Raw genomic sequence first — 13336 nt, forward strand, 5'->3', positions numbered from 1 at the left:
CGCAGTGGTACGTATAAGTTAGGAAATTTGTTTGGAAGGGTAATAGGGAGGTACATTCAGGGAAACGGGATGGCCTAGGGAGCGGTGATAAGGGAACAGGGAACTGGAAATCAAGTAGGGATGACATAAAATTGTTAGTGTTGAACTGTAGAAGTATTGTAAGGAAAGGAATAGAATTAAGTAATTTAATAGATATATATTTACCAGATATTGTAATAGGAGTTGAATCATGGCTGAGAAATGATATAATGGATGCAGAAATTTTCTCACGGCAATGGAGTGTGTATCGTAGAGATAGGATAGGAATGGTGGGAGGGGGAGTATTCATTCTGGTGAAAGAAGAATTTGTAAGCTACGAAAAAGTTAACTATGAGACACATGAAATTCTAGGTGTGAGGCTCATTTCTAAAGATAATAGGCAACTTGATATATATGGAGTGTACAGACCGGGAAAGGGTAGCACTGACGCGGATTCGGAATTATTTGATAGGAGAGTCGGCTATGTGCGAAACGACATGGAAAGAAATGTGATTGTAGCGGGAGATCTGAATTTGCCAGATGTCAATTGGGAAGGAAATGCAAACGACAGGAAGCATGACCAACAAATGGCAAATAAGTTAATATGGGAAGGATAGCTGATTCAGAAAATGATGGAACCAACCAGAGGGAAAAATATCCTGGATGTGGTGCTGATAAAACCAGATGAGCTCTATAGGGAAACTGAAGTAATAGATGGTATAAGTGATCACGAAGCTGTTTTTGTCGTAGTTAAAAATAAATGTGATAGAAAGGAAGGTCTTAAAAGTAAGACTATCAGGCAGTACCATATGGCTGATAAAGCAGGCATAAGACAGTTTCTAAAAAGTAACTATGATCGGTGGAAAACGGTAAATGAAAATGTAAACAGACTCTGGGATGGGTTTAAAGAAATTGTTGAGGAATGCGAAAACAGGTTTGTACCTTTAAGGGTGGTAAGGAATGGTAAAGACCCACCTTATTATAATAGAGAAATAAAGAGACTAAGAAGGAGGTGCAGACTGGAAAGAAATAGAGTTAGAAATGGCTGTGGAAGTAGGGAGAAATTGAAGGAACTTACTAGGAAATTGAATCTAGCAAAGAAGGAAGCTAAGGATAACATGATGGCAAGCATAATTGGCAGTCATACCCATTTTAGTGAAAAATGGAAGGGTATGTATAGGTATTTTAAGGCAGAAACAGGTTCCAGGAAGGACATTCCAGGAATAATTAATGAACAAGGGGAGTGTGTATTTGAGGATCTCAAAAGGCAGAAGTATTCAGTCGGCAGTATGTAAAGATTGTTGGTTACAAGGATAATGTCGAGATAGAGGAGGAGACTAAGGCCAAAGAAGTATTAAAATTTACATATGATAACAATGACATTTACAATAAGATACAAAAGTTGAAAACTAGAAAAGCGGCTGGAATTGATCAGATTTCTGGGGATATACTAAAGAATATGGGTTGGGATATAGTACCATATCTGAAGTACTTATTTGATTACTGTTTGGTCGGAGGAGCTATACCAGATGAATGGAGAGTTGCTATAGTAGCCCCTGTGTATAAAGGAAAGGGTGATAGACATAAAGCTGAAAATCACAGGCCAGTAAGTTTGACATGCATTATATGTAAGCTTTGGGAAGGCATTCTTTCTGATTATATTATACATTTTTGTGAAATTAATAACTGGTTCGATAGAAGGCAATTCGGTTTTAGGAAAGGTTATTCCACTGAAGCTCAACTTGTAGGATTCCAGCAAGATGTAGCAGATATCTTGGATTCTGGAGGTCAAATGGACTGTATCGCGATTGACCTGTCTAAAGCATTTGATAAGGTGGATCATGGGAGACTGCTGGCAAAATGAATGCAATTGGACTAGACAAAAGAGTGACTGAATGGGTTGCCATATTTCTAGAAAATAGATCTCAGGGAATTAGAGTAGGTGACGCTTTATCTGACCCTGTAATAATTAAGAGGAGAATTCCTCAAGGCAGTATTATCGGACCTTTATGTTTTCTTATATATATAAATGATATGAGTAAAGGAGTGGAATCGGAGGTAAGGCTTTTTGCGGATGATGTTATTCTCTATAGAGTGATAAATAAGTTACAAGATTGTGAGCAACTGCAGAGTGACCTCGAAAATGTTGTGAGATGGACAGCAGGCAATGGTATGTTGATAAACGGGGTTAAAAGTCAGGATGTGAGTTTCACAAATAGGAAAAGTCCTCTCAGTTTTAAGTACTGCGTTGATTGGGTGGAAGTTCCTTTTGGGGATCATTGTAAGTATCTAGGTGTTAATATAAGGAAAGATCTTCATTGGGGTAATCACATAAATGGGATTGTAAATAAAGGATACAGATCTCTGCACATGGTTGTGAGGGTGTTTAGGGGTTGTAGTAAGAATGTAAAGGAGAGGGCATATAAGTCTCTGGTAAGACCCCAACTAAAGTATGGTTCCAATGTATGGGATCCTCACCAGGATTATCTGATTCAAGAACTGGAAAAATCCAAAGAAAAGCAGCTCGATTTGTTCTGCGTGATTTCCGACAAAAGAGTAGCATTACAAAAATGTTGCAAAGTTTGGGTTGGGAATAACTGAGAGAAAGAAGAAGAGCTGCTCGACTAAGTGGTATGTTCCGAGCTGTCAGCAGAGAGATGGCATGGAATGACATTAGTAGACGAATAAGTTTGAGTGCCGTTTATAAAAGTAGGAAAGACACAATATGAAGATAAAGTTGGAATTCAAGAGAACAAACTGGGGCAAATATTCATTTATAGGAAGGGGAGTTAGGGATTGGAATAACTTACCAAGGGAGATGTTCAATAAATTTCCAATTTCTTTGAAATCGTTTAGGGAAAGGCTAGGAAAACAACAGATAGGGAATCTGCCACCTGGGCGACTGCCCTAAATGCAGATCAGTATTGATTGATTGATTGATTGATTGATTGAAGTGGTATGTTCCGAGCTGTCAGTGGAGAGATGGCGTGGAATGACATTAGTTTTTTTTTTGTTTTTTTTTTTTTTGCTAGTTGCTTTACGTCGCACCGACACAGATAGGTCTTATGGCGACGATGGGATAGGAAAGGCCTAGGAGTTGGAAGGAAGCGGCCGTGGCCTTAATTAAGGTAGAGCCCCAGCATTTGCCTGGTGAGAAAATGGGAAACCACGGAAAACCATTTTCAGGGCTGCCGATAGTGGGATTCGAACCTACTATCTCCCGGATGCAAGCTCACAGCCGCGCGCCTCTACACGCACGGCCAACTCGCCCGGTGAATGACATTAGTAGACGAATATATTTGAGTAGTGTTTTTAAAAGTAGGAAAGATCATAATATGAAGATAAGTCTGGAATTTAAGAGGACAAATTGGGGCAAATATTCGTTTATAGGAAGGGGAGTTAGGGATTGGAATAACTTACCAAGGGAGACGTTCAATAAATTTCTAAACTCTTTGCAAATTTTATAAGAAAAGTCTAGGTAAAAAAGCAGAATCTGCTACCTGTGTGATTGCCCTAAACGCAGATCAATGGTGATTGATTGATTGATTGATTGATTGATTGATTGATTGATTGATTGATTGATTGATTGATTGATTGATTGATTGATTGATTGATTGATTGATTGATTGATTGATTGATTGTACCAGCGACGTTGTATGAACGCAGGGTCTACACATTGCTACCTCGTTCATTTTACAGTATTGTTGGTAATCATTCCAGTAAGAAGGTGTTAATTGTTTTCAGTTTGTTTAAAAATAAATTATCAGGAGGAAGTGTATGCTTCACTGTGTTTCTTTCACGTTATTACAGTATACGCGTGACATCATTCCTGAATATTAACAGATTAAAGTACGAAGCCTTTACTCATTGCGTAAAATGACACACTCTTCGGCATTTTTTATTTGTATTATATTTCAGAGGTAGAAAAATACTGGAGTTAATGGGACTAACTAAAAAAGAAACACTGCACACTATGGACTGTCTTAACAATATAGAAGATACCGAACAGAAGGAAGATTATTTGGGAAACCGAGAAGAGGTATCATACTGAGCGACCTGGCCATGCGGTTAGGGTCGCGCTGTTGTGAGCACCCATTCTGCATTCTGGGGTTCGAACCCCACTGTCGGCAGTACTGAAGATGGTTTTCTGCGGTTTCCCATTTTCATACTTGGGAAATGCTCGAGCGCTGAAGCTGTACCTTAATTAAGGCACAGCTGCTTCACACTGCTAGTCCTTTCCTATCTCATCGTCGCCATATGACCTGTCTGTGCCGGTGTGAAGTAAAGCCAAAAAACATTATTCAGCTGTAGACGGCGAAAAAGCGAAGAAAAAGAAGTGGGGAATGGAAGGAAGGGAAAAAATCAATTAACAAGCACTCATTCTAAGAAGGCAGTAATGAGCATTACGAATTAAAGTGTTCAGATTTGTTTACCAACGCACAAAGTAAGAATAATTTTAGTTGCAAAAATTAAAATTTACTGCTTGATTTATAATTAATTAATGTGTTAATGTCAACTTCATCCATAAAGTAGAAAAGTAATGAGAAATTGTTTAAACCTTGATCTCAATTTTCTCAACTTTCAAGTTCAGGAAGTTACTGCATTTTTCTTTAGCACGGCAGAGGTAATTTATGGAGAAAATGGACATTAGTTAGGAAGAGATTGAAAACAGGAACCAGTTGGTTTTAGACTTCAGAGGCTTCCGAGGAGAAGTAGAAAATAAATCTTTAATAGTGGCCTTTACAGAAGAAAGAAAAGAGATGAATCTGTATTGGCAGAAGATCAAAGCCAGTGGCGGAAAAAAATGATCCAGGATACCGTACTTGTTACTCCGTCGTCCATGGTGGCCAAAATCGAACATAATAATAATAATAATAATAATAATAATAATAATAATAATAATAATAATAATAATAATAATAATAATAATAATAATAATAATAATTGTACCGGTTGGTACACCTATACGCCGCACATTTGAATTTTCCGCCTTAAGTAACCCCCTACAGGAGAAACTCTGAACTTTAAAATATGAATCAATTCTACTGTTTCTTAAAAGATGTCACTACTGTAAATTGTGTAATTTTGAAGTTTTCTGAACTGTGTCAATTGCGACGTGTTTTTTTTTTTTTGCTATCTAGCAAAAAGTGTGGACATCCTCTTCTAGATGTCACTACCTAAGACCTATAATTGTGTACCCTGGTGCGAAGTGAAGGAACTGTTTTTGAAGAAATTTGGTATTCATAAGTTTGTTCTTTGTTAAATTTCTTTCCTTCATTTTTTGGGTTGGCAATATAACCCTTCTCTTTCCGCCAGTTTTGAATTTAACCAATCATGAATTTAGTTAATTAATTTTTAACCAATCCTGTATGTCTTCTCCAATTTTGGATGTAACTTTTCCATCCACCAATAAACGGAGTGGGTGTGGTTGTTTTCTTTCACGGAAGGTATCGAAACTTCCACGACGGTATAAAACTGCTGACGTTCATGGCTCTTCGCCACTTCATCGACATCTAGTTTAGTGTGTGAATATGTAGCAGGAGGCGGGAAGCGCCTTTTTTCTTCAGTCACCAGCTCTACAAGGTAATGGCCGTTTAATTTCTTAATATTGCTAGCTCAGCAGTTTAACCCGCGGGGCAGGTTCGAATCCTTTCTCATGTAACCTACCTTTCAAAATGTAAAATCACTATGTAAACACGCCCTATCTTTAACAGCAAAATTGGGAGAGAGAGTGCTTAACCCTCTCGAGCTCCCACTCATATTGGTTTGAGGTGACTACGTTTCATAACCGTTTATCTTCTCTCCTTAATGTAGTAAAGTTTTCTTATACGAGTCGCCTCCCTAGTATGGGATTAGCGCCTGTGTAATAGGCCTTGGGCCCCCTAGGTTTTAAGAAGTTTCAGTCGGGAGTGCAAATATTCGCCTCCATTCATTTGGTATTTTGGGCCATTTAAATTAACTTATAATTTTTCTATTCAGGCCCCAGTAGGTTGGGTACAAGATACCCCTGTTTCTTTGAAAATGTGCCTTGAGAGGCAGTTGATGGGAAAGTTTGTTGTAGCCTTTTGATAGGCGAGGAAAATTGAGAGCAGGTCAGCTCTTTTCCTAAAATTGTAAAATTGCCTTCGGGAGGTGATGGTGTTAACTGGGAGCAATAGCTCCAGGTATGAAGGGATTTCTGCCTTTCTAATACTTATGTCTTTTGTACAGCTCGAGCTTTAAATCAACCAAAAATTTGTAACATTTGGGACTGGTAGCCCAAGTGTGTAAAAATCCCTCAAATTGGGATCCCTCTAGTCTTGCTTCTAATTTGGCATTGTACCTGATTTCATTGTTATTTCACCTAGCGAAAAGTTGTTAAATTGTCTCTAAATCTTGACCTTCCTGGTCTTGAACCTTATTGTTGTTTATTGGTTGACTTGTCAAAGTTTAAATTGTCAATTCTGGTTAATTTTTGGCACTTTTGAAAAATATAAACTTTAGCAAAATTTTAATTCATCTTTCGTCTTGGTAGTTAGACCCATTCCAGCCCGCACCTTCTTTCACCTCTGAATACCATGGGTAACCCCGTAACAATAATAATAGTATTTATTTAATTTATTTATAACTCATCTAAAATACATTTGCAAATGTTTAGTAAGATATTATACATTACACTGGGGAATTTGTCTGGAATTTTAAAACTGATTCTAGGTGTATTTACGCTGCTGATTCCAAAATTGCGTCCATTTTCTTCTAGCAGTTGTAGTTATTTTAGATATTGTTAATTTTGTGATAATGTATTGAATTATTTCCGATCATCGTTCGTTTATTGTTTCTACACATTATACATCTGCATGTGTAAATTACATATCTGGTGGTTTATTTCCTTGTGCGTCAAAATCCCTGACCCGGCTGGGAATTGAATCCGGGGCTCTCTGATAAGAAGACCAGCACGCTGACCATTCAACCAAAGACTCGCTCGGAAATTACCGGGACTCCTTCTTGTAAAGTGCAAATGCAAGAACCGATCGTTTTGAGACAGAGGGATGGTTCGCAATAGACCTGGTTTGATGTTCAACACAGTTGTTAACTCGTTAGGAAATAATGTTTTATGTTATTTGGCAAAATTAATGCCTTCGGGCCTTCTCTTCCGTCTAACCAGGCACAGAAATATATACAGGATGACTCAAACCTCTTGTCTCAAATTGAAACAGGTGATAGTAGGTCCACAAGTGATTATATTCAGATAGGGAACCGCATAAGGACAACGTAGCTCCTAGTAATTGTTCAAAGTGTCTGTTGTACCAGGAGACAGGCAGCTTGGACCCTAGAAAGAAGGTCTTCTTCCGTTTTTACGGGGGTTTCATACAAAAACGATTTGATGTAACTCCAGCGAAAAAGTCCAGAGGTGTGAGATCCGGCGATCGCGCTGGCCATACGATAGGACAGGACAGGCGCTTGCAGACATTAACGTCGAAGTGGGCTGGTGCACCGTCGTGTTGAAACCACATCCTTTCGCGGAAAACAACGGGTACAGACACCCAGGATATTTCCGAGAGTACGGCAGAACTCCTTGCACCGTTGCAATGCATGCATTGAGACTGGTGGTCATCACTTTGAACAGTTACTTTGAGCTATGTTGTTGTTATGCGGTGTATGTCCATAACACAATAAGTACGGTATGCTTTTCCGATCATTGGTTCTCTATCTCAATACAATCGGTTGTAGACCCCTTATCACCTGTTTCAATTTGACCCAAAAGGTTTGAGACACCTGTATATTACATTGTACACTTAATAAAATGGAAATTGCAACACCATGGAGGCACGGGTCGTTTTTGATGATTTTCAAGATATGGAACGATGCCATGTAGGTATGTAAACGATCAAAGTTTCAGACCCATTGGATTGTTGCTACAGGTCTCCCCACGTGATTGGTCGCGGAGGAATCAACTCCAGTATACGGACTCTGGTGTAGCGTAGTTGACTGGCAGTCTGTGCAGTGAAGTGTTCCCCGTCAAACATGCCTCGACGACAGAGAAGAGCACGCTATCAACAACTGTTGCCGTTTGAGATGGCTCGGATAATTGGGCTGTATGAGGCTAGATTATCGCTAAGGACTGTCGCTGCACGTGTTGGCCGACAGGCATCTACGGTACAACGTGTATGGCAGCAGTGGTCAAATGAAGGTACCGACACTCGTAGTCCTGGCACAGGCCCAGCGCGACAGACAACTGTGAGAGAGGATCGCCGCATCATTCGGATGGCCCGGATGGAACCCCATGCAACAACAGCGCAAATTCGAGCAGCTGTCGCACCCACGTTACACAACAAACAGTTGGTAATCGCCTGCGTCCAGCTGGCTTACGAGCCCGTGTCCCTGCAGAAGGTGTTCCATTGACCCCACAACAGCGACGTGTCAGGCTGGCCTGGTGTCGAGAAAGATCGACATGGGTCGACGAATGGCATAGGGTCGTCTTTAGTGATGAATCACGTTTCTGTCTTGCCCGCAGTGATCGTCGGAATCGTGTGCGCCGACGTACCGGGGAGAGGGGTCGCCCAGATGTTATTGTCGTGAGGCACACAGGGCCAACACCAAGCATTATGGTCTGGGGAGCTATTGGCTTTAATGTGAAATCACAATTAGTGCTTGTTGAGGGCACTATGACTGCTCGAGAGTACGTTGATAGGATACTCAATCCAGTGGTTGTCCCTATGATGGCGAACATGGCTAATGGGATGTTTCAGCAGGACAATGCCCGGGTTCACACTGCACGCATCTCCAGAGAAGCTCTCCACGACATCACAACCTTAGAATGGCCCGTCAGATCCCCGGACCTCAGTCTTATTGAGCATGTGTGGGACATGATGGGTCGACAACTGGCCAACAGTGCAGCAAGCATGGGCCACAATTCCTCAGGAAGCGATCCAGGGCCTTATTGACTCCGTGCATCGACGAATTCATCAATGTATTGCAGCTCGTGGTGGGCACATCCTGTATCGATTGTTGTCCAAACTTGCGGTCAGAGGGACCTGAAAGTGTATCATCGAAGCACAACCGAACACTCGTCCTGCATGTTCAATTGCAGCAATGTAGCACCACTCCTTCTGGGTGTTGCAATTTCCATTTTCTTCAGTGTATTAAAAGACAAAGACAAAGACACCTCCGTACAGGCCATGAAGGCCCTTGGAGGAGTGGAAGGTAAAGGCTTCCACCATTGTTAACCGCGGCACTTGATGGGGTAGATTGGTTAGCTCTACGCCCGGCCGCCTTTGCCCCCAGGAATTAACCTGGTACTCATTTTTGGTGTAGGCAGAGTGAACCTCAGGGCCATATGCACCTCCGGAAGTGAAAATCTCGTTTCTTAAATTTTACGACTTCCTCGCGGGGATTCGAACCCACGTCCTTCCGGGCGCCTTTACCGCCTCGGCCAGGCAGCCCCTTGTGTTACCTTACAATAACTAAATTAAATAAAAGTTAAATAATAATATAAATAATGATTATATGGTCACGTGACAAGAATGAGCCCTGCAAGGTCAACTAAGCGGATCTTCTCCTACGCCGAAGATAAGAAGACGAAAGGGACCTGGTCCAGTGGGGTATAAAAAAGATCTACAACAGGTGGGCATCACACATGATGATATCCTGGAGCACAACCCACTTTTTTTTGGTGTAGGCTGAGTGAACCTCAGGGCCATATGCACCTCCGGAAGTGGAAATCTCGTTTCTTAAATTTTACGACTTCCTACAAGACTCAAGACTACAAGAGTTTTTTCTTTTTGCTTTACGTCGCACCGACACAGATAGGTTTTATGGCGACGATGGGATAGGGAAGGGCTAGGAATGGGAAGGAAGCGGCCGTGGCCTTAATTAAGGTACATCCCCAGCATTTGCCTGGTGTGAAAATGGGAAACCACGGAAAACAATTTCCAGGGCTGCCGACAGTGGGGATTCGAACCTACTATCTCCCGAATACTGGATACTAGCCGCACTAAACGACTGCAGCTATCGAGCTCGGTACAAGAGTTTACAAGAAAAGCCGAAGCTGTAAACAGGAAAGGCGTGAACTGAAGAAAGAAAGGAACAACACCGGGCAGAGAGGCATTAGGCAAGAAACAGTCATACCGTTTATTGCGAAGTGTTTAATATTGAAAAAAGTCGCTCATTTTACGGCGATTAGGGAGTGGGGAAACAAACGCCAGCAGCCCGAAGATATTTTATGTATAACACTCAACTATTTCTACAATTTGGAAGGATAGAGAGAACATCTCATCTATTAACCAAGACCGTGTGCGACATTATTGATGAATTTACATTGTTGCTATTTCTTTTCACACTTATGATATTATATTTCGCTGACATGCAGATTGATGTACGTACTGTGTAAAGATCAAGAGAAAATTCGGTTAATTAACCATGCGAGAGTTCAACCTAAAACTTACAGACCAGACGAGTTGGCCGTGCGGTTAGGGGCGCGCGCTGTCAGCTTGCATCCGGGAAATAGTGGGTTCGAATCCCACTGTTGGGAGCCCTGAAAATTGTTTTCCGTGGTTTCCCATTTTCACACCAGGCAAATGTTGGGTCTGTAGCTTAATTAAGGCCAGGGTCGCTTCCTTCCAACTCCTAGGCCTTTCCTATGCCATCGTCGCCATAAACTTATCTGTGTCAGTGCGACGTAAAACCACTAGCAAAAAAAAAAAAAAAAAGAAAAACAAACAAACAAACAAACTTACAGACACGACATTCTTAGCAATTAAAGAAAACGACCCGCTTGTGCAGCTGTCGCCTGCAGCGACCGTTAATTCGCGATCCCTTCTGATAACCGATTTCCAGTGAATATTATTTTTATTTTTTCGCCCTGTAGGCCCTAACGTTAGTCGCCTGCTTGGAACCGACGACACCAAGAGAGACTTGTAGAAAACAGGAAGGCCCGCTCTTAGCCTCTAAATATATCCTGTACACAGCCTGGCAAGGTTAATGCAAGAGTCAACGAATCTCATTAATTACTCGTCGTCACTCGAATATTATTATCATCACATTTAGAGCTTCGCCAACAAAATCTCTGCAAAGAGAATATTTTATTGAGTGCTTTAATGGAAGACATGCCGAAAGATTTCAGCTCTATAGACAGGCACGCCGCGCCGACTTCGGGTAATTATTGGGGGGACATAATTAACATGAACATAGGCATGTGAAATGCGGAACAACTATTAATGCAAACATTCCTATATAGGCCTAATAACAATACGCACAAACAAACAGAAAAAAACAGAACAATAATAGAGCCTGTTTCACAAGTACATTTTTGAACGAGTCTTATGCACGGAGTTTTCAACAATATTCAAAAGCAAACAGAAAAATAAAACTTGATTCACTGAGCTCGATAGCTGCAGTCGCTTAGGTGCGGCCAGTATCCAGCATTCGGGAGACAGTGGGTTCGAACCCCACTGTCCGCAGCCCTGAAGTAGGTTTTCTGTGGTTTCCCATTTTCATACCAGGCAAATGTCGGGGCTGTACCTTAATTAAGGCCACGGCCGCTTCCTTTCCACTCCTAGCCCTTTCCTGTTCCATTGTCGCCATAAGACCTACCTGTGTCGATGCGACGTAAAGCAAGGAATGTGTTATGCATCAAGCTATAACAAAAATAATCACAAGTACAAGAATTGGAACTTGCTTCATGAATGCATCTTCTCTATAAATGTTCTATTACTATATATATTATGTATACGAAATGTGAAAATCTCCACCACCAGATGCACCGCCTGAACAGTCTCCATTGGGAAATGTAGTTCTCTGAAGGAATGGCCGCTTCCTTCCCTCTTCCTTGCCTGTCCCTTCCAATCTTCCCATCCCCCACAATGGCCTTCGTCAGCATAGCAGGTGAGGCCACCTGGGCGAGGTACTCTGGTCCTCTTCCCCAGTTGTATCCCTGACCGAATGTCTCACGCTCCAAGATCCCTCGCTGAGTCCGGGACGGGGGGGGGGGAGGGAAACAACTCCGCGCCGCCTGAACAGTCTCCATTGGGAAATGCAGTTTTCTGAAGGAATGCCCCCTTTCTGACCTCATTCCTTGATATAAAACCATCTACAACCTTCTCCAGATTTAACGCCTTATCAGTCTCCGAAAACGGACTGAGACAAGAAAGAACACTATAACATAACTGTAAAAAGAAAAAGAAATTAGTAACAGAATTAAATGTTTTGTTCTAAAAGAACATCCTAATGTTCTATCAAATCCAGTGGCATCTCGTGAAATTTTGTATAGGGATTCTTATGTGATCCACCCTTCTTTCTTCAGCTGCAGCAAATCTCTCGATCATACGCTGCGCATGTTTACCTCTCTGTTGCCATTGCACTTCTCAGAAATATATTTTTAATTCAATTTAATGTAGAGAAACACCTTTCTGTTTCCACAATAGTCATTTATATGGTTATAGTTGTTTTTTTTTTTTTCAACAATAACGCATTCGGAAATACAAGTTAACGCAGATTTTATTTTCAGAGAAATACCTGCTGCCCTTCTCAGTCACTGTTTGCTTGTGACCGACGTTCTCACAATACAACAGCCCTCTTCTCCATAAAACATAGCCAGCGGCAACGTTTGGACAGCATGTACTTTAAACGTCTGTTCTATGGTCACATGGGGGCTGTGACTGGGAGCTGATATATACGACTTTTCGCTCTATCCTGAAGTCAGATTTCGCAGTTTAGAAGCAATAGTCACCTTCCTTATGAGCTTCTTATTGTATTGAGAAGTAAAAATTAAAATCTTAATTTGTATTGGGAGGGCACGTGACCCTGTGACCTTACGCGCCAGCCGCCACTGTATCAAATCGCTTTTAACCATGGTAACTACCTCTCCCTTACATTTGCATGGTGTTACCATTCAATGGCCATAATGTGTCCTGGACACAGCACGAGATGGCGGTGCCTTGGAGAGGTACCACTCACAGGGCGATGGGACTGCATTATAGTGTTGGCTACTGAATGCATAATTCGAAGCAGTGTATCGATTCATTCAAGTGTCCGAGTGAATCGATTCACAGGAACGACGAGCTCACGGCACACGATTCAGCTTACTCCCAGCGGACAGTGCTGAGTGGCGCACTCACTGGACGTTGACGGGGAGCCGAGCTTCTGCTGCAGCGAGACAGTGAATCATGGCACATCGAAAGAATCGTGAACGAGCGCGGCTCAGTGAGACACAAGATACACACGACTCCACCGGCTCACTGGACACTGGCGGGTGGCGGAGAGCCGAGCTTCCGCTGCTGCGAGACATACAGTGAGCCATAGCACACCGAAAGAATCGTGAACGAGCACGGTTCAGTGAGAT

This window comes from Anabrus simplex, chromosome 1 (assembly GCF_040414725.1).
Source record: "Anabrus simplex isolate iqAnaSimp1 chromosome 1, ASM4041472v1, whole genome shotgun sequence".
NCBI lineage: Eukaryota > Metazoa > Arthropoda > Insecta > Orthoptera > Tettigoniidae > Anabrus > Anabrus simplex.